The sequence below is a fragment of the Dasypus novemcinctus genome, chromosome 2 (genome assembly GCF_030445035.2).
Source record: "Dasypus novemcinctus isolate mDasNov1 chromosome 2, mDasNov1.1.hap2, whole genome shotgun sequence".
Lineage (NCBI taxonomy): Eukaryota > Metazoa > Chordata > Mammalia > Cingulata > Dasypodidae > Dasypus > Dasypus novemcinctus.
This window is the reverse complement of record NC_080674.1, coordinates 139,752,648-139,779,327: the sequence shown is the minus strand read 5'-3', so window position 1 is coordinate 139,779,327 and position 26,680 is coordinate 139,752,648. Positions and strand designations below refer to the sequence as shown.

Sequence of the window (26,680 nt, the reverse complement as noted above, 5' to 3'; positions counted from 1 at the left end):
TGCTGTACACATGGAGAGTTGACACAGCAATATGACACACACACAGAAAAAGAGACACAGATTCCCAGTGCCACTGAGAATGCAAGTGTACACAGAAGAACACACAGTGAATGGACACAAGAACACACAACGGTGGGGGAGGAGAGGAGGGGAGAGAAATAAAAAATAAATCTTAAAAAAATGAAAACTGGGTGAGCATAAAGAAGAATTTGAAAGCATTCATAGAAAAATAGTAGATCTTACGAGAATGGAAGGTGAAATAAATGAAATTTAAAATACACTGGAGTCATGTAACAGCAGATTTGAGAGGGCAGAAGAAAATATTGGTGAGCTTGAAGACATGACCTCTGAAAGAGAACATACAAAAGAACAGATGAAGAAAAGAAAGGAAAAAAATGAGCAATGGCTCAGGCTACTAAACGACAGCAAGAGATGTGCAAACACACGTCGTGTGTCCCAGAAGAAGAGAAGGGAAAAGGAGCAGAAGGAATATTTGAAGAAATAATGGTAGAAAATTTCCCACCCCTATTGAAGAACATAGATATCTATGTCCAAGAAGCACAATGTACTTCCTTTTTTTTTTTTTTTTTTTAAAGATTTATTTTTATTTATTTAATTCCCCTCCCCTCCCCCGGGAGTCTGTTTTCTGTGTCTTTTTGCTGCGTCTTGTTTCTTTGTCCGCTTCTGTTGTCGTCAGCGGCACAGGAAGTGTGGGCGGCGCCATTCCTCGGCAGGCTGCTCCCTCCTTCGAGCTGGGTGGCTCTCCTTATGGGTGCACTCCTTGCGCGTGGGGCTCCCCTACGCGGGGGACACCCCTATGTGGCTCGGCACTCCCTGCGTGCATCAGCACTGTGCGTGGGCCAGCTCCACACGGGTCAAGGAGGCCCGGGGCTTGAACCGCGGACCTCCCATGTGGTAGACGGACGCCCTAACCACTGGGCCAAAGTCCGTTTCCCAATGTGCTTCCATTCGAATAAATCTGAATAGACCAACTCTAAGATGCATAATTATCAGAATGTCAAATGCCAAAGACAAAGAGAGAATTCCGAGGGCAGCAAGAGAAATACAATGAATAATATACAAGGGACACCCAATAAGGTTAAGTGTCGATTTCTCATCAGAAACCATGGAGGCAAGAAGGTAGTGGTATAATACATTTAAGATACTGCAAGAAAAAAACTTCAAGAATCTTATATACGCAAGACTGTCTTTCAAAAATGAGGGCAATTTTTAGAATATTCACAGATAAATGAAAACTGAGATAGTTGATAACAAAGAGAACAGCTTTGCAGGAAACTCTAAAGGATGTGCTACAGTCTGAAAAGAAAAGACAGGAGAGGCTTGGAAGAGACTCTAGAAATGAAGAGTGTATCAGTAAAAGTAACAAAGTGTCAAAAGCGTGTTGAAAATAAAATATGACAAATAAAACCCAAAGGTTAAAATGGGTGAAATAAGAACTGCCTTTACAATAATAACATAGAATGTTAATGAATTAAACTCTCCAATCAAAAGACACAGACTGGAAGAATGGATAAGAAAATACAGGCCACCTATATGCTGTCTGTAAGAGACTCATCTTAGACCCAAGGATTCTAATAGATTGAAAGTGAAAGGCTGGAAAAAGATATTCCATGCATGCAGTAACAACAACAACAAAAAAGCTGCAGTAGGTACACTTGTATCAGATGAAATAGACTTTAAAAGACACTAGTAATGTGCAATCTGAAGTCAGGGAAAAAAGTCCATTTACAATAGCAACTAAAAGAATCAAATATTTAGGAATAAACTTAACCAATGATGTAAAGCACTTGTATTCAGAAAACTACAGTGCACTGTTACAAGAAATCAAAAAGGGCCTAAATAAATTGTGAGAACATTCCATGCTCACAGATTGGAAGACTAAATATCATTATCATCTACCCAAATTGATATACAGATTGAATGCAATCCTGATAAAAATTCCAACAGCATTTTTTAAACAAATGGAAAAGACAATTATCAAATTTATTTGGAAGGGTAAGGGGTCTTGAATAGCCAGAAACATCTTAAAAAGGAAAAGCAAAGTTGGAGGACTCATTCTGGACTTTAAATCATATTACTTAGTTACAGTGGTAAAAACAGCTGGTTTAAAGACATAAAGACAGACATATAGACCAATAGAACCGAATTTATGGTTCAGAAACAGACCCTCACATCTATGGTCAAGTGATTTTGACAAGCCTGTCAAACCCACCCAGCTTTGGCAGAACAGTCTATCCAATCAATGGTGCTGGGTGACCTGTATATCCATAGCCAAAAGAAGAAAAGAGGATCCCTATCTCACACCTTATACAAAAATTAACTCAATATAGATTAAAGACCTAAATATAAAAGCAAGACACATAAAGCTTCTAGAAGAAAATGTAGGAAAACAACTTTGAGACCTGGTGGTAGGTGGTGGATTCTAAAGGAGATAAGAGGAGGGCTGAGAAGGACTACTGATGCTTAATGTATGTAGAAATTTTAATTAACTTTACTGTAAAAGTGTGGAAATGGATAGAGTTGATGGTAACACCATATAGTGAGTAGCAGCTGGTTTATAATGGGAATGTGGCTGGAAAGGGTAGTCCAGGAATGTAAATGTCATTTGGAAGAAAGCTAGAGAATAATCTAGGGACTGAATAACACAGTGAACCCAGAGGTGAATGAGAATTGTGGTTGATGGAACAAATGCAAGAGTTGTCCTTTGTGAACTAGAGCAGATGTATGTCACTATTGCAGGATGGTGAGAATGTGGAGAAGCATGGAAAAAATACAACTGGTGTGCCCTATGGACTGTGGTTAACAGCAATAGTAATATTCACACATCTTTGCCAAGATGTACTGTGTTGATAGTGAGGGGTATGGAAAAAGTGTGCCTAATTAACTCTATGGACCATGGTTGGTGGTAATAGTCTGATGATATTATCTCATAATCTGTAACAAATATTCCACCATGGTATGGTATGCTGATGAAGGGGTGTTGTATGGGAATTCTACACATGTGCATGATTGTTTTGTAAATTCACAACTTCTGTAATAAAAATATATTAAAAAATAATAAAAGGGTGGGTTGGGGGGGAAACACACCAAATAGAAGATATGGACTATAGTTAGTAGTAAGATTTTGATGATATTCTTTCATAATTTGTAACAAATGTTTCACAACAATGCAAGGTGTTGGCAGTGGGTTGATGTATCGGACCTCTGTATGATGTTATGTATGTTTGTTTTATAAGTTCACAACTTTTACTATACACTTATTGTTTATGTATGTTCATGTGTGAATGATATACTTCAATAAAAAATTTTTTAAAACCTGAAAAAAAAAATAGGAGGACCCCTACCTCACCATATATATAAAAACCAACTCAAAATGGATCAAAGACTTAACTGTAAGAGCTAGAACCATCAAACTTCTAGAAGACATAGGCAAGCACCTTCAGGAAATTGGGTTATGCAATGGGTTTCTTAGACTTTACAGCCAAAGCTCAAGCAACAAAAGAAAAAATAGATAAATTGGACCTCATCAAAATAAAAGAAAATTGTTCCTCAAATGACTCTATCATGAAAGTAAAAAATGCAACCTACACATGGGAGAAAATATTTGGAAACCACATATCTGATAAAGGATTAATACCCAGGAAATATAAAGAAATCCTTCAACTTTTAACAACAAAAAGACAACAGAGTTTAAAAATGGGCAAAATAGTAGTGGATATGGCTCAGTGGCTGAGCGTTTGCTTCCCCCATTCAAGGTCCCAGGTTCATTCCTTGGCCCCTGGTACCTGAAAAAAAGAAGAAAAAAAGGGCAAAAGACTTGGACATCTCTCCAAAGAAGATGCACAAATGGTAAGAAAGCACATGAAAAGATGCTCAACCTTATAAGCCATCAAGGCAAATGCAAATCAAAACCACACTGAGATATCATTTCACAACCACTAGAATGACTGCTATTAAAAAAAAGACAAGTGTTAAAGAGGATTTGGAGAAATAGGAACACTCTTTGATTGCTGGCTGCAATGTAAAATGGTGCAGCCACTGTGGAAGATGGTTTGGTGGTTCCTCAGAAAGCTAAGTATAGGGAAGCAGCTGTGGCTCAATCAGTTGGGCTCCCATCTACCATATGGGAAGCCCTGGGTTCATGTCCCAGGGCCTCCTTGTGAAGACAAGCTGGCCCCTGCACCATGGAGAGCTGATGGCCCGTGTGCCATGGAGAGCTGGCGCAGCAAGATGACTCAAATGGAGACAAGCAGATACAGAAGAAAAAAAAAAGTGCAGCAAATGGACACAGAGAAGAGACAGCAAAGAAAGGAACAAGCGGGAAACGAACTTTGGCCCAGTGGTTAGGGCGTCCGTCTACCATATGGGAGGTCCGCGGTTCAAACCCCGGGCCTCCTTGACCCGTGTGGAGCTGGCCATGCGCAGTGCTGATGTGCGCAGGGAGTGCCGTGCCACGCAAGGGTGTCCCACGTGCAAGGAATGCGCCCGTGAGGAAAGTGCCCAGCGTGAAAAGAGAGAGCAGCCTGCCCAGGAATGGCGCCACCCACACTTCCCGTGCCGCTGACGACAACAGAAGCAGACAAAGAAACAAGACGCAGCAAATAGACACCAAGAACAGACAACCAGGGGAGAGGGGGAAATTAAATAAATAAATAAATCTTTAAAAAACAAAACAAAACAAAAAAACAAAATATATCTTTAAAAAAAAAAAGAAAGGAACAAGCTGCAAGTGGGGGATTAAATACATAAATAAAATAAAATTTAAATTTAAAAAAAAAGAAAGCTAAGTATCGAATTACCATATGACCTGGCAATCCCACTACGAGGTATATACCCAAAATAATTGAAAGCAGGAACTTGAACAGGTATTTGCACACTGATGTTCATAGCAGCATTACTCACAATTGCCAAAAGATGGAAGCAACCCAAGTGTCCATTAACTGATGAATGGAAAATAAAATGTGGAAAAACATACAACAGAATATTATTCAGCTGTGAAAAGGAATGAAGTCCTGATACATGAGATGACATGGATGAACCTTGAAGATACCATGTTGAGTGAAATAAGCCAGACACAAAAGGACAAATATTGTATGATCTCACTGATTTGAAAAAATTAGGGTTCCTATTTAGAATGATGGAAACATTTTGGTAGTGGATGATGGTGATGGTAGCACAACATTGTGAATGCAGTTAACAGCACTGAAATAAATATCTGAATATAATTAATAGGGGAAGTGTTAGATTGTATATATGGTAACCAATTTTTTAAAAATCATTGGAATTACAGTTAAACCATGGACTTAGTACAATTATAAAAAAGTTATTGTCAACTGTAACAAATGTTCCACTCTAATGCAAGGTATTGGTGGTGAGGTGGTGTATGGGAATCCTTTATTTTATACGTGATTTTTTTGGAAACCTACAATTTATATAATAAAGGAGAAAAAACAAATGCTGGGAGAGCATTCTGAAAAAAGCAAAATTTCCCCAAATGCTTGGCTCTATGATGAGCTAGTTCTGTTTTCTGTGACTCCAACTATGGAATTAAAAATAAACAGCAGCTGTAACCAACCACTGGGGGATGTCTGTGTTGAGTGGGATGGAATGGGATGGGAGGGAATGTTTCTGCTTTGGCCTCTCACTGGTCCTGTTCCTATAACTCTGGGTTACAAAACTGACAGTTTTCTTGTCACTGGTTCCTGTTCTCCTTTATTTTATTTAACAACTTTACAGAGGTATAAATAACATACAATAACCTGGACAAAAAGTGCACAATTTTTAGTTTAGAATATGTATACACCTGTGAAACCCACACCACAATCAAGAGAGTAAACACATCAATCACCTCCAAAATCTTCCTCTTCTACACTGCTTATTCCCAAGCACACAGATCTGTTTTCTGTCACTATAAATTAGTTTACAGTTTCTAGGATTTTACACAAATGGAATCATAAACAGTCTGGCTTCTTTCACTCAGCATCGTTACTTTGAGATTTACCCACATTGTTGCACATATTAAGTTTTTTCTTTCTTTCTTTTATATTAACATATAAAATGTTAACTTTTTGGTGAATAGTTCTTTGAATTTTAATACTGGTATAGATTTGTGTAACTACCATGAGAAGCAGGATAGAGAAGAGCTCTATTGTCCCCCAAAATCCCCCCAAAATCCCTAGTGCTATCCCTTTAGTCCTACCCCCCCCCCTTCACCCTGAACCCCCAGCAACCACTGTTCTCCATCAATTTAGTTTTGTCCTTCCAAGAATGTCATATAAATGGAATCACACAATAGACAGCCTTTTGAGACTGGCTTCTTTCATTCAGCATAATGCTTTTGAAATTCATCCAAACTATTGTGTGTTGTTACTCTTCTGCTGAGTAGTATTCCATTGAATGGCTATATTACAGTTTGTTTATCCATTCACTCATTGAGTGATATTTGGGTTGCTTCTAGTTTTGGGCAATAGTGAATAGAGCTAAGAGCATTTATGTATACTGGTATTTGTATGAACAAAAGTTTTTATTTCTCTCGTGTAAATACCTAGGAGTGGGATTGCTGGGTCATATGGTAAGTATATGTTTACCTTTATAAAAACTGACGTACTTTTCCAAAGTGAATGTAACATTTTGCATTTCATTTATGATGTGTGAGCGCTTCATACATTCTATCTCCTCACCAGCACTTGGTATGGCCAGTATTTTTTATTTTAAATGTTCTAATAGTCTGCGGTGGTATCTCATCACAGTTTTAATTTGCTTTTCCTGAATGGCTAATGACATTACCTTAAGACCATAGTCATTTTTTATCATTTACATTTAATGTATTTATTGATATGTTATGACAAGTCTGCCATATTTATTTTTTGTTTGTTCTCAAACAAAAAATTTTTTCAATTTTTTTTTAGCTTTTTCCTGCCTTCCTCTGGGTTACTTAAATTTTGGTCACTCATTATCTTCTTTGGTGAAATGACTATTCAAATATTTAGCCCACTTTTATTTATTTATTTTTCCAGGAAAGTGTCTGCTTTAATGCATTTGGCAAAATTTTACATAAAAATCAGAAAAATCTTTTTTTTTTCTTTTCAGTATTCATTTATTCATTCATTTATTGCATTCAAAAATATTTCTTTAACACCTACTCTGTGCTAGGCATTGATCTAGGGTCTTCTTTTCCCTTTCACATGCCTTATATTCCTATCAAACTAAGTTACTGGATCCTAATAAGCTTCAGTATTAAAATCAGAAAAATCTTTGATCCCTCTTTCAACTAGTAAAAAAAAACCAAGGTTCGTTGCAAGGTGTGTGCGATTAGACTCAATTCCGGGAGCGATGCTGTCGGCGACGCCGCCTGTGGCGCTACTTCCCTTTCCCGCACTGAACACCGGTTCCTCCAGCAACTGCTCCAGCTTCACAGCGTCCGCAGCAAACTTGCGGATCCCACCCGAGAACTTCTCGACGGCTGTCTGGTCCTCACTGTGCAGCCAGAGGAAGGTCTTCTCGTCCAGATGGACTTTCTCCAGGTCACCGGCCTGGGCTGCAGTGGCTGAGAGCGCCGGCGTCAGCTTGGAGCTGGCCTCGAGGCCCTCCACCGGGAGCCTGGGCGAGATGGTGAGGAAGTCGCAGCCCGCCAGCGCCTTGATTTCGCCCGTGTCGCGGGAAGAGGCGCCCAGTACGATGGTCTTGTAGCCGAACTTCTTGCAGTAGTTGTAGATTTTGGTGACGCTCTTCAGCCCCGGGTCTTCCTGGGCCTCACAGGCCTTCTTGTCTGTCCTCGCCACATACCAGGCCAGGATGCGCCCCACAAAGAGGAAGAAGAGCATCACGCCCGCCTCGGCACAGGCCTGGGCCTGGGCGAAGGAGAAGAGCTGCGTCATGTTGCAGCGGTTGCCGTGCTGCTGTCGAGCTCCTTCCCAGCCTGAATCCCTTCCCACGTTGACGACAGCGCGATGAGGATCTGCTCCTGGCCGACTCCAGCCTCTCTGTAGAGGCATCTGGCTCGCTCCACCATCTCGTCCTTGTCAAAGGAGAGCCTGGCATCAACTTCTGTGGACACACGACCCGGCATCTTCTTCAGTATTTCCGCTCCAAACAACACGTAAAGCATATCAACAGCATTCTTTTTTTTTTTAAGATTTATTTATTTATTTATCTCCCCTTCCCCCCCTCCTGCCCCAGTTGTCAGTTCTCTGTGTCTACTTGCTGCGTCTTCTTTGTCCGCTTCTGTTATTGTCAGCTGCACGGGAATCTGTGTTTCTTTTTGTTGCGTCATCTTACTGTGTCAGCTCTCCGTGTGGGCGGCGCCATTCCTGGGCAGGCTGCACTTTCTCCTTACGGGCAGCACTCCTTGCGCATGGGGCTCCCCTACACTGGGGACACCACTGCGTGGCAGGGCACTCCTTGCGCGCATCAGCACTGCACATGGGCCAGCTCCACACGGGTCAAGGAGGCCCGGGGTTTGAACCGGGGACCTCCCATGTGCTAGATGGATGCCCTAACCACTGGGCCTAGTCCGCTTCCCTCAACAGCATTCTTAACCTGTTCCTCTTGTGATCCGCTCGGCTTCTTCCTGCAGGCCATGGCCTACTCCACCAGGTCCTGCTAAGCAGGCATCTGAGCGGCAGCCAGGATCAGTGAGGGGCTTGTGGTGGCTTCCTGGGAGGTGCTGATGGCCTGGAAGTCGTCCATGTTGGCCACCACGGTGGTGAAGGGCTTGAGCTGCTCCAGCGCCTACTCCGATCTCTGGCGCTTCACGCGGGAGCCCCACATGGCAGGGCATGGGGAGCGTCACCCACAATAGCCCACTTTTAAATTGGATTGTTTTTCATTCTTATTCTAAGAGTTCTTTATTTATTTTAGATTTAAGTCCTCTATCAAATATAGGATTTGCAAATATTTTCACCCACTTTTGGCTAGACTTTTCATTTTCTTAATGGTGTCTTTTGAAAAGCAGTAGTTTCAAATTTTGTTGAAGGCCAATTTGTAAATTTTTTCATTTAAGGATTGTGCTTTTGGTGTTGTATCTAAGTAATCTTTGCTTAACCCAAGGCCACAAAGATATTCGATGCTTTTTTCTAAAAATGACGGGACTCTTACATTTAGGTCTGTGATCTATTTTTTTAGTTAATATTTTGTGTATGGTATGAGGTAAGGGTGTGTATTCTCCTTTTTGCATTTGTATATCCAATTTTTCCAGCACCATCATTGAAAATACAATTGAATTGCCTTTGGCAATTTTGTTGAAAACAAATTGACTATAATTGTAAAGTTTTATTATGGAACTCTCAATTCTGTTCCATCAATAGATAGACCTTGTATAGATGTGCAGATCTTGCTTTGATAATGATCTTGTATAGACAATGTATCTATAGCCATAGATAGATGATATAGATTAGATGATAGATATATCCTTATATCAGTACCACATTCTCTTGATTACTGTAGCACTTTAAATTGGTAAATATAAGTTTTTAAGTTAGTAAATATAAGTCCTCCAACTTTATTTCTACTTTTTAAAGAATGTTTTGGCTATTCTGGATCCCTCACTTTTCCATAGGAATTTTAAGATCAGCTTGTCAATCACCACAAAGAAAGCCTTCTTGGATTTTGATAGGGATTGCATTGAATTGATAGATGAATTTGGGAAAGAATTGCCAGTTTAATAATATCTAGTCTTCCAATCCATGAACGTGGAATGGCTGCCATTTATTTATGTCTTACTTAATTTCCCTCATCAATATTTATTTTATTTTTAAAAGATTTATTTATTTATCTGTTTTAAACCCCCTTCCCCTATGATGGGTCTCTCATCTGTCTGCTTGTCTTCTCTAGGAGGTACGGGGAACTGAACCTGGAATCTCCTACATGGGAGATGGGTCCCAACCACATCCATTCCCTACTGGCTACATCATCTGCTTGCTGCATTTTCTACTGGCTGCAGAGTCTGGCTGGCTGTGGCCTCTGCTGGCTGCAGCATCTGCTAGTTCCAACATCTGCTGTTGAAGTATCTTCTCGTTGTGGTGTCTGCTCATCTTTTTTAGGAAGCACTGGGAACTGAACCCAGGACCTCCCATGTGGGAGGTGGGCATACAACTGCTTGAGCCATATCTGCTCCCCCCTCATCAATATTTTATACTTTTTGATATACAAATCTGGAACTTTTTGATAAAATTACTATGTTATTCTCTTTGATGCTATTATGAATAATTTTCTGAATTTCTTTTTGGGGTTACTAGTTTATAGCATTACTAGTATATAGAAATATAACTAATTTTGATTATTGATTTTGCATCTTGCAAACTTGCTGAACTTGTTTATTGTTTCTTGGGTATGAGTTTCTGAGGATTTTGTATATACAGGATTATATCATCTGTGACAATTTTACTTCTTCTTTTCTAATATATATATGCCTTTTACTTCTTTTTCTTGCTTCAATGCACTGGCTAGAACTTCCAGTATAATCTTGATTAGAAGTGGTGACAGAATCTTAGGCATTGATCCCAATCTTAGGCAGAAAACTATCAGTCTTTTACCAGTAATATGACATTAGCTATAGGTTTTTCACAGATGTTCTTTATCCAGGTGAGGAAGTTTCCTTCTATTTCTGGTTTGTTGAGAGTTTTTTTCTTTCTTTCAATCATGAATGGGTGTTGGATTGGTCAAATATTTTTATCTGCATCTACTGAGATAATTTGTCCATTTTTGGTCCTTTATTCTTTTCCTTTAATATGATATTGTGGTGCTTTAGAGCTGTATATACCCCAGAAAAGCTAATCCATTCCTGAGGTAAACCTATTGTAAGTAGGACCTTTTGATTAGTTTACTTCAGTAAAGTGTCGCCCAAGGCAAGTCTTAATCCTTTTACCAGATAAATACAGGCAAAGAGAGAAAGTCATGAAAGCAGGAAGCTGAAAGTAACAAAACACGAAAGAACGGAGAGACTAGTGGACGCCTCTATGTGCCTTGCCATATGACAGAGTAGTCCAGGATAGCTGGCAGGCAGTCTTTGGGGAGAGAGCATTGCCTGGTGATGCCTTGATTTGGACATTTTCATGACCTAAAAACTGAAAACTTGTAGCTAATTAATTCCCATTGTTAAAAGCCAACCCACTTTATGGTATCTGCTTTCAGCAGCTTAGCAAACTAAAACAGATCAATTGCCTTAAATTTCTGGGATAAATTCCCTTTGGTCATGGTGTATAATCCTTTATATATGTTGCTAGATTCAATTTGATAATATTTTGTTGAGGATTTTTGTGTCTCTTCATTAAGGATATGGGTCTGTAGTTTTATTTTCTTGTGACGTCTTTTTAAAAAATATTTATTTATTTATTTATTTATTTATTTCTCTCCTCTCCCCTTCTCCCCCCCGCCCAGTTGTCTGTTCTGTGTCTATTTGCTGCGTCCTCTTCGTCCGCTTCTGTTGTTGCCAGCGGCACGGGAATCTGTGTTTCTTTTTGTTGCGTCATCTTCTTGTGTCAGCTCTCCGTGTTTGTGGTACCATTCCTGGGCAGGCTGCACTTTCTTTTGCATTGGGTGACTCTCCTTACAGGGCGCACTCCTTGCGCGTGGGGCTCCCCTATGCGGGGGACACCCTTGAGTGGCAGGGCACTCCTTGCACGCATCAGCACTGTGTGTGGGCCAGCTCCACATGGGTCAAGGAGGCCCAGGGTTTGAACCATGGACCTCCCGTGTGGTAGACACCCTAACCACTGGGCCAAGTCCACCGCCCCATCTTGTCATGTCTTTATCTAAGCTTTGATATCAAGGTACTACTGGCCTCACAGAATGGGTAATATATTCTCCTCCGCTATTTTCTGGAAGAGTTTGTGAAGGACTGGTACTATTTCTTCCTTAAATGTTTAGTAAAATTCACCAGTGAAACCATATGGTAATGGACTATCTTTTGTGGGAAGATTTTAAATTATTAATCCAATTTGCTTACTTGTTATAGGCTATTCAGGTTGTCGATTTCTTATTGAGTACAGTTCAATAATGTGTCTTTCTAGGAATTTTTCTATTTCATCAAAGTTGTCTAATCTCAGCATAAAGTTGGTCATAGTATTCTTTTTTTTTTTAAGATTTCTTTTATTTTATTTCTCTCCCCTTCCCCCCCACCCCAGTTGTCAGTTCTCTCTGTTCATTTGCTGCGTGTTCTCTTTTTTTTTTTTTCCCTGCTTCTGTTGTCAGCGGCACGGGAATCTGTGACTCTTTTTTGTTGTGTCATCTTGCTGCGTCAGCTCTCCGTGTGTGCAGCACCATTCCTGGGCAGGCTGCACATTCTTTCGCGCTGGGCGACTCTCCTTACGGGGTGCACTCTTGTGCGTGGGGCTCCCCTACGTGGGGGAAACCCTGCATGGCATGGCACTCTTTGCGGCATCAGCACTGCATGTGGGCCAGCTCCACATGGGTCAAGGAGGCCTAGGGTTTGAACTGTGAACCTCGCATGTGGTAGACGGATGCCATATCCACTGGGCCAAGTCTGCTTCCCGGTCATAGTATTCTTATACTTTTAATTTCTATAAGGTTAGTTAGTGATGTGCCCTCTTTTACTTCTGATGTTGGTAATTTGTGTTTTTGGTCTGTTTACTCTGCCAGTCTAAAATTTTGTCAATCTTGTTGATTTTTTCAAAGAACCAACCTGTGGTTTATTGCTTTTTCCTCAGTTTTCCTGTTTTTTATTTAATTGATTTCCACTCTAATCTTTGTTTTCTTCTTCTGCTTCAGCTAACTTTGCTCTTTTTTTCCTAGGTTTTTAAGGAGAAGGTTGATTTGTGGTCTTTCATCTTTTCTAATGTAGGTATTTCAACTATAAATTTTCCTCTAAGCACTGCATTAGCTGCATCCTATTCATTTTTATGTTATGTTTTCATTTTCATTCAGCTCAAAATATTTACTAATTTCCCTTGTGACTTCTTTGACCAATTGGTTATTCAGAAGTATGTTTTTAATTGCCAAATATCTGCGGATTTATGAAACTTTCTTCTGCTGCTGATTTTAAATTTAATTCCATTGTGGCTGGAGCACACACTTTGTAAAATTTCAATATTTTAAAATTTATTGATATTTGTTTATGGCCTAACATCCAGTCTTTCCTGTAGATGGTCCATGAACACTTAAGAAGAATGTATATTTACTGTTGTTGAATTGAATTTTCTATAGATATCAGTTAGGTAAATTTGGTTGGCAATCTTATGTTTTCTATATCTTTGCTCTTTTGTGTCTAGCTGTAAAGTAAAAGATTTAAATTTTGGTTAAGCCCAATTTTTAATTTATAGGTTGTACTTTTGGTGTCATGTCTTATAACTCTTTACCTAATCCCAAGTCACAAAGATTTTCTCCTATGTTTTCTTTTAAAAGTTTTATGTTTTATACACATATACACACATACACAAATACACACTTACACACATATATGTTCCATTTTTAGTTAGTCATTTATTGTTAGTGTATAGATATAGCCTTGATTTTTGTGTTTTGATCCTGTATCCTGTGACTTTGCTTAACTTACTTATTAGTTCTGGAGTATTTTAGTATATTCCTTGAATTTTCCACTTAGGAAATCATGTCATCTGCAAAAAGGGATAGTTTTATTTCTTTCTTTCTAAACTGTCTGAATTTTATTTATTTTTCTTGCCCCTATTGTGCTAGATAGGAATCTAAGTATGATATGGATTAGGAGTGGTGAAAGTAGACATCCTTGCCTTGTTTCCAATTGTAGGGGGAAAATATTCAGTCTTTTACCATAAAGTATGATTTTTAGCTGTAGGGTTTTTCTCAGGTTGAAGAAGATCTTTCTATTTCTAGTTTGATAAGTTCTTACATTAATGAATGTTAAATTTTAACAAATGGTTTTTTTGCACCAATTGATATAATCATGTGTTTTTTTCTTCCTTAAACTATTAATATGCTACAGTATATTACACTGATTGAATATTGAGCCAGCCTTGCATTCCTGAAATAAATCCCATTTGGCTATGGTGTATTATTCTTTGTACATATTGTTGGAATCAATTTACTAATATTTTATTGTGGATTTTTGCCTCATGTTCATAAAGGATGTTGGTTTTCAGTTTTCTTTTCTTGTATTTATCAGTTTTTTCTATCAAGGTAATGCTGGCCTCACAAAATGAGTTGGAAAATGTTCCCTCTCTTCTGTTTTAAATATTTGGTTTAATTCACTATTAAAACCATCTGGGCCTGGAGATTTCTTTTTTGGAAGACTTTAAACTATGTATTAAATTTCTTTAATAGTTATAGAACTATTCAGGTTATTTGTTTAATCTTGGGTGTAGAGTTGTTTGTAGTGTTCCATTATTATTATTATTTTTTTCAGGTGATATTCCCCCCAGAAATGTTTCCCTCATCGGTTTGTTTGTTGTTTTTGTTCATTGTTTGTGCTCATTGTCTGCTAATTTTTGTTTCTGTTTTTTTTTTTTTGTTTTTTGTTCATTGTCTGTTTCTTTTATGTTTTTATTTTTGTCTTTTTTCTTTAGGAGGCACTGGGAACTGAACCTGGGACTTCCCATGTGGGAGGTGGGTACTCAATTGCTTGAGCCACATCTGCTCCCTGCTTGTTTGTGGTTTTTTGCTCATTATCTGCTTGTTGTTTTTTTTTGGTTTGTTTGTTTTTGTTCATTGTCTGTTTGTGGTTTTTGCTCATTGTCTGGTACCAGGAATCAAACCCAGAACCTCCATGTGGGAGGCAGGGGCTCAACTGTTTGAGCCACATCTGCTCCCCACTACTGTTTTTTAATACTTAAATTAAATTTTTATTTTATTGATCATAGCTGTATCTACATACTTGGAAAAAATAGCATCTATGGACATAAACAAAAACTGATTCAATGTAAGAGCATTCTTAGTTTATATAAAGATTTTTTGTTTTGTTTTTTAATCAATTTTTAAAATATATATTCATAAAGCATACAATTCATCCAAAATGTACAATCAATGGTATTTGGTACAATCAAAGAGTAGTGCATTCATCACTTCAATCAATATTAGAGTGTTTTCATTACTTCAAAAATAAATATAAAAAAACCCACAAGTACTCCTTAGTAGTCACTGCTCAATCTCTGTATCCTTCCCCTGCCATACATAACTGCTGTTCTATTTGTCTCTCTTAATTTATTTGTATTTTTATTTTGCATAGATGGAGTCAAACAATATGTATTACCTTTTGTCTAGTTTCTTTCACTTAGCATATTTCCTTTTTTTTTTTTTTTTACCATTGATGGAAGGGTTTTAATATATTACTATAAACTATTGTCCATAGTTTGCTTTGGTTGTATTTTTGCCCAAATATTACCTTGATATTAATATCTTGTAACATTAACATGCATGAGTTTTGTTTTAAAGAAAAAGTCTTTTATATGCAATATTACCCATGCTCATTTTTCACAGGAAGATTTGCTATGCTATACAGTCCCATTTTCTTTTTTTAGCTTCTTTCTGGTGATATATAAGAACTTAGACTTCCCTTTTGTAGCAGTTGGCATTATTTGTGAATTCCAAAAAAAGATACTGGAATATATTTGTGAACTGGTCTTTTCCTCTGGGCATATTAGAGTATACTGGGCTCAGAGGTTTTGCCTTTACTTAATTAATGATTAAGGCTTTGATTGGACGTTAGTAGGATGTTGAGTCCTCTTCGTGGGTGGGGACTCACAGAGAAACTGCATGGCAGAGAAGGGAGGTTGGAGTTTTGAGCTGGAGCCCGGGAAGTGAACACATAGAAGAACACAGAGGAGCTTGGTCATGAGGAAAGAGAAAAGGCCCAGAAAGAGAAACATGCCATTTGCCTAATAGTCTACAGTTGACCTTGTGGAGCTACCAGAGCGGCTGAGCCCAGAGAGAGGCAAGCCCCAGGAAGAAAGGAACCCAAGAAGCCTGAACCCTTCCAGACATTGGTAGCCATCTTGCTCCAACAGGTGGCAATAAACTTTGGTGAGGGAGGTAACTTGTGCTTTATGGCCTGATAACTGTAACCTTCTACCCCAAATAAATATCCTTTATAAAAACCAACTGATTTCTGGTATTTTGCATCAGCGCCCCTTTGGCTGACTAATATAATACACACTTTCAACCACTATCATCCATATATTAGCACTTCTAGTTAAAAACACTATGATGTACTTTGACCATTTCTACTCATTTCCAAAGACTTATGAACAATGCTTTCACTAGTTCTGTGCAGATTAAACCTCAGTTTTCCATTTTCTAACCTCATTCTATTTTCTGGTGACCTATATTCTAGTTATTAACTCCATGAGTTTGCTCAATATAGTCAGTTCATAATAACAAAATCATACAGTATTTGTCCTTTTGCATCTGGCTTGTTTCACTTTACATAATTTCCTCCAGGTTCATCCATGTTGTCATATGCGTCATGACCTCATTTCCTCTTATAGTTACTTAATATTCCATTGTATGTATATACCACAATTTGTTTATCCATTCTTCAACTGATGGACACCTGGGTTGTTTCCATCTTTTGGCAATTATGAGTAATGTCACTATGATCATTGATGTGCAGATGTCTGCTTGTGTCACTGCTTTAAGAGACCCCCACAGACCACAAGATCTTGAAGCTGTTTCCTTACAACAGTATCTTGGGGGAGTTTTATGGTCTTGGCTTATATGTTTGGGTCTTTGCTGCATTTTGCATTGATTCTTGTATAGGGAGTGAGACAAGGATCCTCTTCTATTCTTTTGGTTATGGATATCCAGTTCTCCCAGCACCATTTGTTGGAGAGACTGTTTTGTCCCAGTAAAGTGGGCTTGTCAAAATCCCTCATTGTTCTTTTAAAGTCTGTGAGGTCTGTAGTAAAATTACCATTTATTCCTGATTTTAGTAATTTGTTGTCTTTTTTTCTTTGACTTTTTTTTTCTTAAGCTTTTCAAAGAACAAGCTTTTTGTCTCATTGATTTTCTCTATTTGTTTTTCTGCTCTCAACTTTACTGATTTCTGCTCTTCATTATTTTCTTCCATTTACTTTGGGTTGATTTTGCTCTTCTTTTTTGGTTTCTTAGGGTGAAGGTTTAACTTATTGACTTAAGACCTTGCTTGTGTTATAATATAAGGACTTAATGTTATAAATTTCCCTTTTGGCACTGCTTTAGTTTCATTCCACAAATTTGAATGTGTGAAATTTTATTTTAGTTCCATTCAAAGTATTTTCTAAACGTCCTTCAGACTTTCTCTTTTATGCATGGAATATTTAGAAGTGTGTTGTATAGTTTTCCAGTGTTCACAGATTTTGCCGTTAACATTTTGTTAATGATTTCTAGTTAATTCAATAGTCAGGTAACATATTTTATTATATTTCAGTTATTTTAAGTTTGTTCAGATTAGTTTTTATGAACCAGGATACAGTTCATCTTGGTAAATGTTCCATGTAAACTTGAGAAGACTGTTCTGAGTGGAGTGTTCTACAGCTATCCATAGATCCAGGTGGTTAAGGTGTTGTTCAGTTCTTCTGTATGCTTCCTGATTGCTATCTTTTGGTTCTATCGAATACCGAAATGACTGACTTCTCTCAAGTATAGTCGTAGATTTCCTATTCTTTCTTCCTTTTTTTTTTGCCATTTTTTTTTTTGCCGCATGTATGTAGAAGCTCTTTTGTAAGATTCGTACATGTTTACGACTGTTATGTCTTCTTTGTGCATTGACCTTTTTATCATTACATAATGTTCCTGGTAATTTTCCTTGTTTTAGAGACTACTTGCCTGAAATTAACCCAGATTTCTTCTGATTAGTTTTTATATGGTATATCTTTTTCCATCTTTTAATTTTTTTCTTTATGAAATTTCTGGGATAATAATGGTTGGGGAAAAAAGGGACAAGCCCCTGGTAACCTGTTCTCTATATATTGTCTCCATGAACTGTTCATTCTAGGCATTTCATATAAGTGAAATCATACAATATTTGTTCTTTTGTGTCTGGCTTATTTCACTCAACATGATGTCTTCAAGGTTCACCCTAAGTTGTAGTATGTATCAGAACTTCATTCCTTTTTAGCACTGGATAATATTCCATTGTAAATATATCACATTTTGTTTATCCATTCACCTGTTGATGGACACTTGGGTTGATTCTACCTTTTGGTTATTGTGAATAATATTGCTATGAACAGTGGTATACAAATATTTGTTTGAGTCCCTGATTTTCAGTTTTATGGTATATACCTAGAAGTGGAATTGCTGAGTCATATGGTAATTCTATGTTTAACTATCTTAGGAACTGTCAAACTGTTTTCTTCCACACAGCAGAGACTTTGTCCTCTTCATTTCCATCCATGTGTCCAGAACACTGCTTGGCATATAATGTGGGCTCAAAGAATTCCTGCTGAATGTTTTCACCTATAGCTTCTATGTCTAGCACCTGGGCACAGAGTATATGCTTGCAATCTGAATTTATTAAATAATCCATTCCCATGGTACCAATAGTCAATAAGGATCTCTGGGCTAGAAAAGGGAGAGGGAAAAAAAAAACGTATGCAAGAAAAAGACGAGTGAATTTGAAGAAAAGCTTAAAAGAGAAGGTCAATTCTTCCTGAAGTGCCATGGGAGCTTAATGACAGAGCTGCCATATCCCTGGCCCTGGCAGAGGCTGCTACCCAAGAGCCCTTGGCTGCTGGGGCATCAAGCCCATGAAGAATGCACACGAGGCAATGATGCTGTTGGCAGGTATAGCCCAAAGCCTTCACAAGGCCTGCCTGTAAAAGGAAGTCAGACGTTTTTGATCTTTTCTATTGTTTACTCAGCTGTACTTCATTGTATCTGAAGTTGATTTATATCTTACAACCCTCAGCATGGTGGGTCAGGCCTCCCACAAACTCTCCTGGGTGACAGCTTGTTCTTCCCATGGCTCCTACCCTCTCCCAGACCATGTGGCATCAGGTCTGCTGGCTGAGTATGGCATCTGGGTGTGTGGTTAGTTGCAGCAGGCCAGCTCAAGTCATTTTTTTTTCTCTGCATGGACTCTCCCAAAGGCTTCATGTCTCCCTGAGAACCTGGTAGGTAACTGATCTGAGAAGGCTCTGTGAGGCGCTTACAGTGACTTGGTGAATCACGATGACTACTAAGGTCACACCTAAGACATGGTGAGGAGCTGCTTCCTTGAACGCTAGGCCCTCTCTCAGTCCTATAGAACATGGCATCTACCACATCTACACTGTCACTGCCTAGGAGAGAAGTTTCCTTGGAGTCATGACCCCTGTCCAGGTACTCAGGGGCAGATGAGGTGGGGACTCCAGACTCCAGGGCCATGGGTGGGCAGGGCTTGCTGTGGAAGGTCACCCTCTTTTTTTGTGTGGCAGAAACTTTTCTGAGAAGGTTGCCCAGGATGTGGCCCTGCTTGTGGCTATGTCTGCATGGACTTCCTGCCTCCAACATGAGGGGCCCAAGGCGGCACACATTGGGTCTCCTCCCTCCTCTGTCTACTGGGCCTTTACCCAGCATTCGTGCACTGTGGCACTGACCCAGAGTTCAGGAGGAGCGTCAGTCCAGACCAGGTTTGAGTCTGAGCAGCTAGGCAACCACTCATGAACCGTCTCTGATTTTGTCCTCTTGACATGTCCCATTACCAGCCTGGATTGGATAGCTGGGGCAGGAATCCTGGGGGGTGGGGTGGGGAGACTTCTTTTTCTTGCTTTTTTTTTTTTTTCCAAGGAGGTACCGGGCACTGAACCTGGGACCTTGTATATGGGAAGCAGACACTCAACCACTGAGCTACACCCGCTCCCCACTTCATTTCTTTAGAAGCTCCTGTGGCACTGCTGCCTCGCAGGTCTAGCTCCCAGCCCTCAGTTCCAGGCTAAATTCTTTGTGGGGCCTAGGTGGCTCACTTGGGGGAATCTGAGGCGGGGCTCCTGAGCCTACCTGATATGAGTCTTGGCCTGGGATACAGGACTTCTAGGGCTGTGCTTCCCTCAGCAGTCACTTTAGAAGACCCCCTTTCTGCCTTTGTTTGGGCCCCTGACTCTCTGGTGCCGACTCAAAGGTTACTGACCAGGAAACAGGTTCTCTGTTTACCAGGTGGCACTTGCCTGTCTACCTCAGCCAAAGTCCATCTTTCCTCAACTCCTGCACCCATCCCTTCCTCCAGGATTGCCCTTCTATCCCCTAGCTCCTATACTCCCTCCTCCAAGAGGAGGGGAAACAGGAGGTGTCTCACTGTTGGTCAGCAGGGGGCACAGCTGCCTTGGGGGCAGAACTGCCTGGGGTCTGGGGTGGGGAAGCCAAGCCATAATCTCCTGGGAACATAGATGGATCTGGGGCTGGACTCTGATCCAACTGTACAGCAGAAGGATGAAGGACTGATAGACACACCCCATCCAGCAGAGGGAGCACCCTTATCCACCCTTCCCTGGGCACTGTGTTCTCACACACCAGGGTCCAAAGGACAGAGTCCAGCTGTCTTGGTACATTGATTCTGGCTCTAGCAGTGGTCACCAGTGACTGGGGGTGTTCCCAGGACAGACTGTGACCTTTTCACCTTCTGTCTTTAGCTCAATGCCCTTGGCTCCCCAGACTTATAAGCCAGGGCAGAAGCCAAGACCTCAGGTCTGGCCCTGCTTGCTCTTGCCGTGGCCCTGGCTGTGGTCATATATGCAGAGTGAAAGTCTCCCTGCACTTTTCCAGAATAGGGAACCCAAGGAGGGCCTTAAAAGGGCCCTACTACAGCCCATCCCACATCTGGATATTTCCACATCCTGTCCTCTGATTCTGATCTCAAGTAGGCCTACCCCTCTCCAACCCCTGTGGCCACAGCCCTAATCCACTGGCATCACGTGAGCCACTTCCTATCCCCTACCTCTAGTGTGCTGCAGGGTTCCAGGTTAGGAGTGGGCAAGTGAGATGTAAAATGTAAGGAGGCATTCACTTTCACGGGGTGCAAGTATTTTGCATCCTGGGAGGCTGTCCCATCCCAACCCCTCCCTGGTGTGCAAACCCTTCATCCTCCATGGCAATCACAAAACGTTTTCTGAAGTTCAGACCCTGGCCTGGCCTTGGATCCAGAATGGGAGGAAACACTGGTCCTGTCCTGAGGAGCATCCTACCTGCCAGGATAAAGCCCAGCCTCCTGAGCCCTGCCTTCCAGGTTCTTCACGGTGTGGCCTCACTGTCCAGCTCCTGGGGCAGCCACCCCAGGCCACACCCCAAGTAGGATCTGTCCTGAACTCCAGAGCCTCTAGGCCTTTCCTTGGGCTGTTCTGCATCCTGGAATGCGCCCTCCCCTTCTACCTGTTACAGTTTTGGCTCATCCTTTAAGGTCCTGCTGAACTGCCACCTCCTCAGAGAAGCCTTCTGTGAACACTGGCTGAGATAAACTCCTCCTGCCCCCCCACCCCCAGTATCTCTGCTCATTTGCCTCATACTCCAGGTATAACACACATCTGTCATTCTACAAACACATCACTCTTACGAAGTGCCTACTGCCTGCAAGCAGTGTGCTGGGCACTGGAGAAGTAGCAGAGACAAACATTCTCTGCCCTCGGAAGCTCACAGGCAGGTCAGTGGTAGGGACCGTGGCCTGCTCATTTCTAAATCCCCCAGCAGGACCAGCACAGACCCACAGCAGAGCAACATTCCATGACCATCAGATGTCCCTATGTCTTCAGTCTTCTGGAGTCACCTTCTCCACTAAAAACAAAGTAATACACTCCAGCCCATGAAGCTGTGGGAAGCCTTCCCCAATATTCATGAATGTTTTCAAGGAAGGGAGAATGGCTTTTGTTTCCTGGTGACCAGTCACTAGAAGCCTCCTATACCTCTTCTCCCAGAGCATCTTGGTCGATTTTGCCCCCAAATACAAACTATCTTAGTTTGCCAAAAGGCTGCTGATGCAAAGTACTTGAAATGGGTTGACTTCTATAATAGGGATTTTATTTAGGGTAAAAGTTTATAGTTCCGAGGCTGTGAAATGTCCAAATCAAAGCACCATCAGAAGCGGACTTGGCCCCGTGGTTAGGGCGTCCGTCTACCACATGGGAGGTCCGCGGTTCAAACCCCGGGCCTCCTTGACCCGTGTGGAGCTGGCCCATGCGCAGTGCTGATGCGCTCAAGGAGTGCCCTGCCACACAGGGGTGTCCCCGTATAGGGGAGCTCCACGCGCAAGGAGTGCGCCCAATAAGGGAGCCGCCCAGAGCAAAAGAGAAAGAAAGTTCAGCCTGCCCAAGAATGGCGCCGCACACACGGAGAGCTGACACAACAAGATGATGCAACAATAAGAAACACAGATTCCTGTGCCGCTGACAACAACAGAGGTGGACAAAGAAGAAGACCCGCAGCAAATAGACACAGTGAACAGACAATCAGGATGGGGGGTAGGGGGGGGGAAGGGGAGAGAAATAAATAAATCTTTTTTTTTAAAAAAAAAAGCCCCATCAGAGATGCTTTCTCAACAAAGACAGCTACTGGTAATCCTGGCATCCTGCCACATGGTAATCAGGTATATGGCAGGGCTCCTCTTCTCTTGAGCTGCTCCGTGGGACCAGCCTCTTGAGGGTTTCGTGCTTAAGCTTTGGCTGCTAGTGATCCTTAGGCCCTCTCTCACATAGCAGGGTCAAAATAGTGGTTTCTGGGAAGTGGCTGTGGCTCAAACGATTGGGCTCCCGTCTACCATGTGGGAGGCCCTGGGTTCGCGTCCCAGGGCCTCCTTGTGAAGGTAAGCTGGCCCACGCCTGCGGGGAGCTGATGGCCGGCACCCGCGGAGAGCTGACGGCCTGCGCCTGTGGAGAGCTGGCGCAGCAAGAGGATGCAACAAAGGGAGACAAGCAGACACAGAAGAACGTGCAGCGAATGGACAGAATGCAGACAGCAAAGAAAAGCCACAAGGAGTAGGGAAATAAATAAAAAATAGATCTTAAAAAAAAAAAAGGTGGCTTCCTTTCTCTGTGTCTGTGTCTCCTTTTATATAAGACCAAGCAAGAGGGCAGAGACTCAACGTGAGTCATGCTTCACAAACTTAGTCCAACCAAAAGGGTCTCACACCCACAGGAATGTATTTTCAAAATCACCTTTTTCTTTTTGGGATTCACCAAATTCTAACTGTCACACAGACCTGGAGCTCTCAAGCACTCCCAGTGCAGTACTTCACATTGGTTGTCTGAATGGTGACGTAGTCACTGTGGTTTGCCACTTGCCAGGCCGGAGGCTTCAATGCTTTCTCCCAGACCATCTCTGCTGGACCTTCACACCTCTAGCAACTGAGTCAAGCAGACAGTCAACAGACCATTTCCTGAGAACTTACTCATGCAGAGAAAGGACTAACACTTCTCTCACCTGGCTGAGGTCCTACCTAAATTGAGATCCTTTGCGGACCTGCCTTCCAGGATAGGGGGGGAACATCTAACTGATGTTGACGGCCCCTTCCCCTCATTCTGTGGCTGGGTGGCCCTTGCCACTGTGCTTTCAATCTCTCTGCAGAACTTAGAGGGACCATATATGTAATTAGGGAAAAGGGACAATGGAGGAGCAGTCCCCTTGGAGGGAAAGAATCAGATATAAATGACCATAGTGCTGTTTAGGGACGACACATCCCTCCCTCCCTTTGGGGCATCCAAGAGTTTCTTTGGAAACTGTCTTGCTGCCAAAAGCAATTTAGGGAAACTGCCTACTGGTGAGAGAACCTGAACCCACCATCCATCCACCCATGCTACCCTGGTTCATACAGTGCCTGCTCTGTGCTCAGTCTAGCCTGGGGCCTAAGGCTATAGCATGAACAAGACAGAGTACCTTCTGGGCCACTCCGTTCTTCTCCTGCCCCTTGTCCTGCTTTCCTTCTGTGAATGTACCTATATCTCAGCACTTGCCAAGTTCTAGCTACTAAAAACAGATTCCCGGTGGTATTTTCTAGCTTGAGCTACATCTGCTTTCTGAGATATGACCTCAAATGGAGCCAAACACAGACACTCTGAGGGCTAGGATTTGAGGACTCAGATCGGGGTTGTGTTCCCTGCCTCAAGATACTCTTCGGACTAAGCAGAGGATCAGCATCAGTGGTCCAGCCGTGGGCCATAGAAGGAAGGGACAATGCCCCATTTGGTCAGGGGCCTCAGGAAACTGCTGCCATGGTTGCTTTAGGCTCTTCAGGGTACCCTCAACTCCCCCTGCCCCCCATCCTAAGCCTCAATTTTCAGTGCAGCCCCAGGAGTCGGGATTCCCAGGCTGAGTCACCAGAATCACCAGGGGCTGTGCTCACAGCACGAGCCCTACTCTTGCAGCATTTGGAGTTTCCCTGGCCCCCTCCCAGGCCAGCCACCCTTATCCTGAGCCTGGGACAAAGGAAATCAATGCTGGCCTGGACAAGGGACGCTAGAGTCTCTGCCTGCCTGTGCCCCCACAGACTAGCTGGACTACCTCCAGAGTGGCTACCATTGCTACCCACCCAGCCCCAGCTCCAGTACACAAGGTCCAGCTCTTCCAGCCTGCAGGAGCTCTGTTTAGTTTGATTTATGCCTTTCTAAATGCCACAGTCCCAGGGCTATATGGAAGGAGACCCCTACCATGGACGTGGGGGTCTTGAAGGCAAGATTTAGGAGAGACAGGCTTGCAGGTGACACTGCCTATCCCGATCCTAGGTACTGCTTTGGGCTGAAGAGGTCAGGGAGGGACATGGGCACTGCCTTCTCATTCTGAACTCCTTGCCTGTCTGGCTCCGGTCCAGGCCCAACCCACAGTCACCCCTGGCCTGAGCTCCAAGGCCTGGGGAGGGAAGGAAGTGGCTGACCTCCAGGGCCAGCATTCCTCGGTGATGACTACAACCTGCTTGCTGCCCAACCACCCCATCTAGAGGGCTGTTCTCAGGGAGCCACAGGGGAACCCCCGCCCCATCACCAAAGAGACCGAGCCCTCTCCCACAGAGTGGGGCTTCCTTCAGTCAGTAGGAGCCGACTGGGCTGGGTGGCCAGAGAAGCTGGGCCCAGAGATCCCCTGGGCACAGGTCAAAATGCCACAAGGCTCGCCCCAGATGTCTCTAACTCACTCCATTCCTTCTCTCATTCACAAAACCCTAACTGAGCCCCTCCTTGTGGCCAGTCCCAGTTCAAGGCCCTGGGGACACAGCAGGCTGAACTAGATGGTCAGGTCTGCACCCTCACAGGATTCAAACTCCTGTAGAGGAATCCTACAATAAGTAAGTTAAAACACACAAAGGAGATAATCTCAGGGACACTGAGAGTTATGAAGACAATAAAACGGGGATATGACAATGGCCGCCACAGGTGGGGACCTCAGCTGTTTGAGAGGAGCATCATCACTCCTGTTTCCAGACCCCATGTTGCTACACGCAGTCTCCCCCCCCCCCCCCCAGCGTGGAACTTGCCCTCCCCCATACGTGGCCACCCCCGTGCGTCTGTCCATCATCCTCCCCCATCCCGCCCGTCCTATGATAACCCCGCCAGCCTGGGAGGGGACTGGGGGCAGGTGCATTCAGGCGGGGCTTTTCCGGAGCTGGTTTTCCCCGGCTCCTGCAGGAACTTCCAGCCGGCCAGTGGCCCACGACCCTGGATGCTCGCCCGTTCCCCGCCCTCCGTCCGTCCCCGCCCTCCGTCGCTGCAGGCCTCGGCTCTCCAGGCTCTGCTCGCGTTCCCGGAAACTCCTCGATTTCCCTGTCACAGCCTCGTTTGCAAGAAACCGAAACCCAGGACCCGCCCCTCCGGCACAATCCCACGGAACCCCGTGCACGGCCTGGAGCCTGTGCTGTGCTAGGGGCTGATCCGAACTGGAGGGCAGGGCGGGAGCTCCCCGCCCCCCCCCCCACCCCGCTCGGCCGACCCGTACCCCCACCTGGTGGGCCCGAGGTGGGGAGAGGTGGGGTGGGGAGGCGTGGGTGTTTGTGCTAGCCGGGTCCCTGCGCGGACCCCAACAGGCATCGTCCCCCCAGCAGCTCACCACTCCCAGCGCCTCCCACGGGAAGGCTGCCAGTCAGACCCAGGTCTCTCCGGCTGCAGTGGATGGCGGAGCGTCCCAACGGAGGGACGCAACGCAGCCTTCCTCTGCAGCAACTTTTAGGAGGGCGCCATTTCTGTGCGCCTAGCGTCTGCCAGACTGGGGGTGGGCGGGGGAGAAGGGAGGGAGCGAGGGAGGGGGAGTTTACAAAGAACTTTGCAAGCTGAGTGTTGTTAGCTCCAGCATAGGGGGAGAAAACCCGTACAGAAAAGTTTAGCAACTTGCTGGAGGTCACACAGCCTGGGGCCGCGGAGCGGGCTGCAGGCCACTGGCCTGCAATGGGAGGTTGCAGGGGGAAGGAAGAGGAAATGCCCCGGGCCACGGGCCACGGGCAGGTGAGCCTCCCGGCACAGGCGGGGAACCGGCTAGCGCGGGTGGGGGTGGGACGGGGGAGGAGAAGGGAGAAGCGGGGGGAGTGGGGGCGGTCCCAGGCAGCTACGCGGGAGGCACGACTCCGAGGCTGTGCAGTTCTCCCGCCCTCCCTCCTTTTCCGGGAAGCCGGCCCGCCTGGAGCCGGCCGCTCACCCCGACTCACCCCCAGCGGGGGCAGAGCCCGAATGTGGTATTGGCCGGACGACCCGGTGTCCCCTCCCCTGCACAGCTGAGGCCAGGGCAGCAAGGTGCCACAGGCCAGGGCTCGGGTTCTCCGGGGCTACGATGGGGGTGCTGCTAGTCCCCGAAAGGCCAAGAAGCCTGCTGGGGG

General features: G+C 43.5%; 1 protein-coding gene and 1 pseudogene across 4 annotated transcripts in view; both read right to left on the bottom strand.

The window, feature by feature from the left end:
- Positions 1–26,680, bottom strand: part of RAD50 (RAD50 double strand break repair protein) — a 253,493-nt gene that overhangs the window by 140,950 nt on the left and 85,863 nt on the right. The gene's annotated exons all lie outside the window — the stretch shown is intronic.
- On the bottom strand, positions 3,100–25,226 carry LOC101445295 (transaldolase-like; annotated as a pseudogene).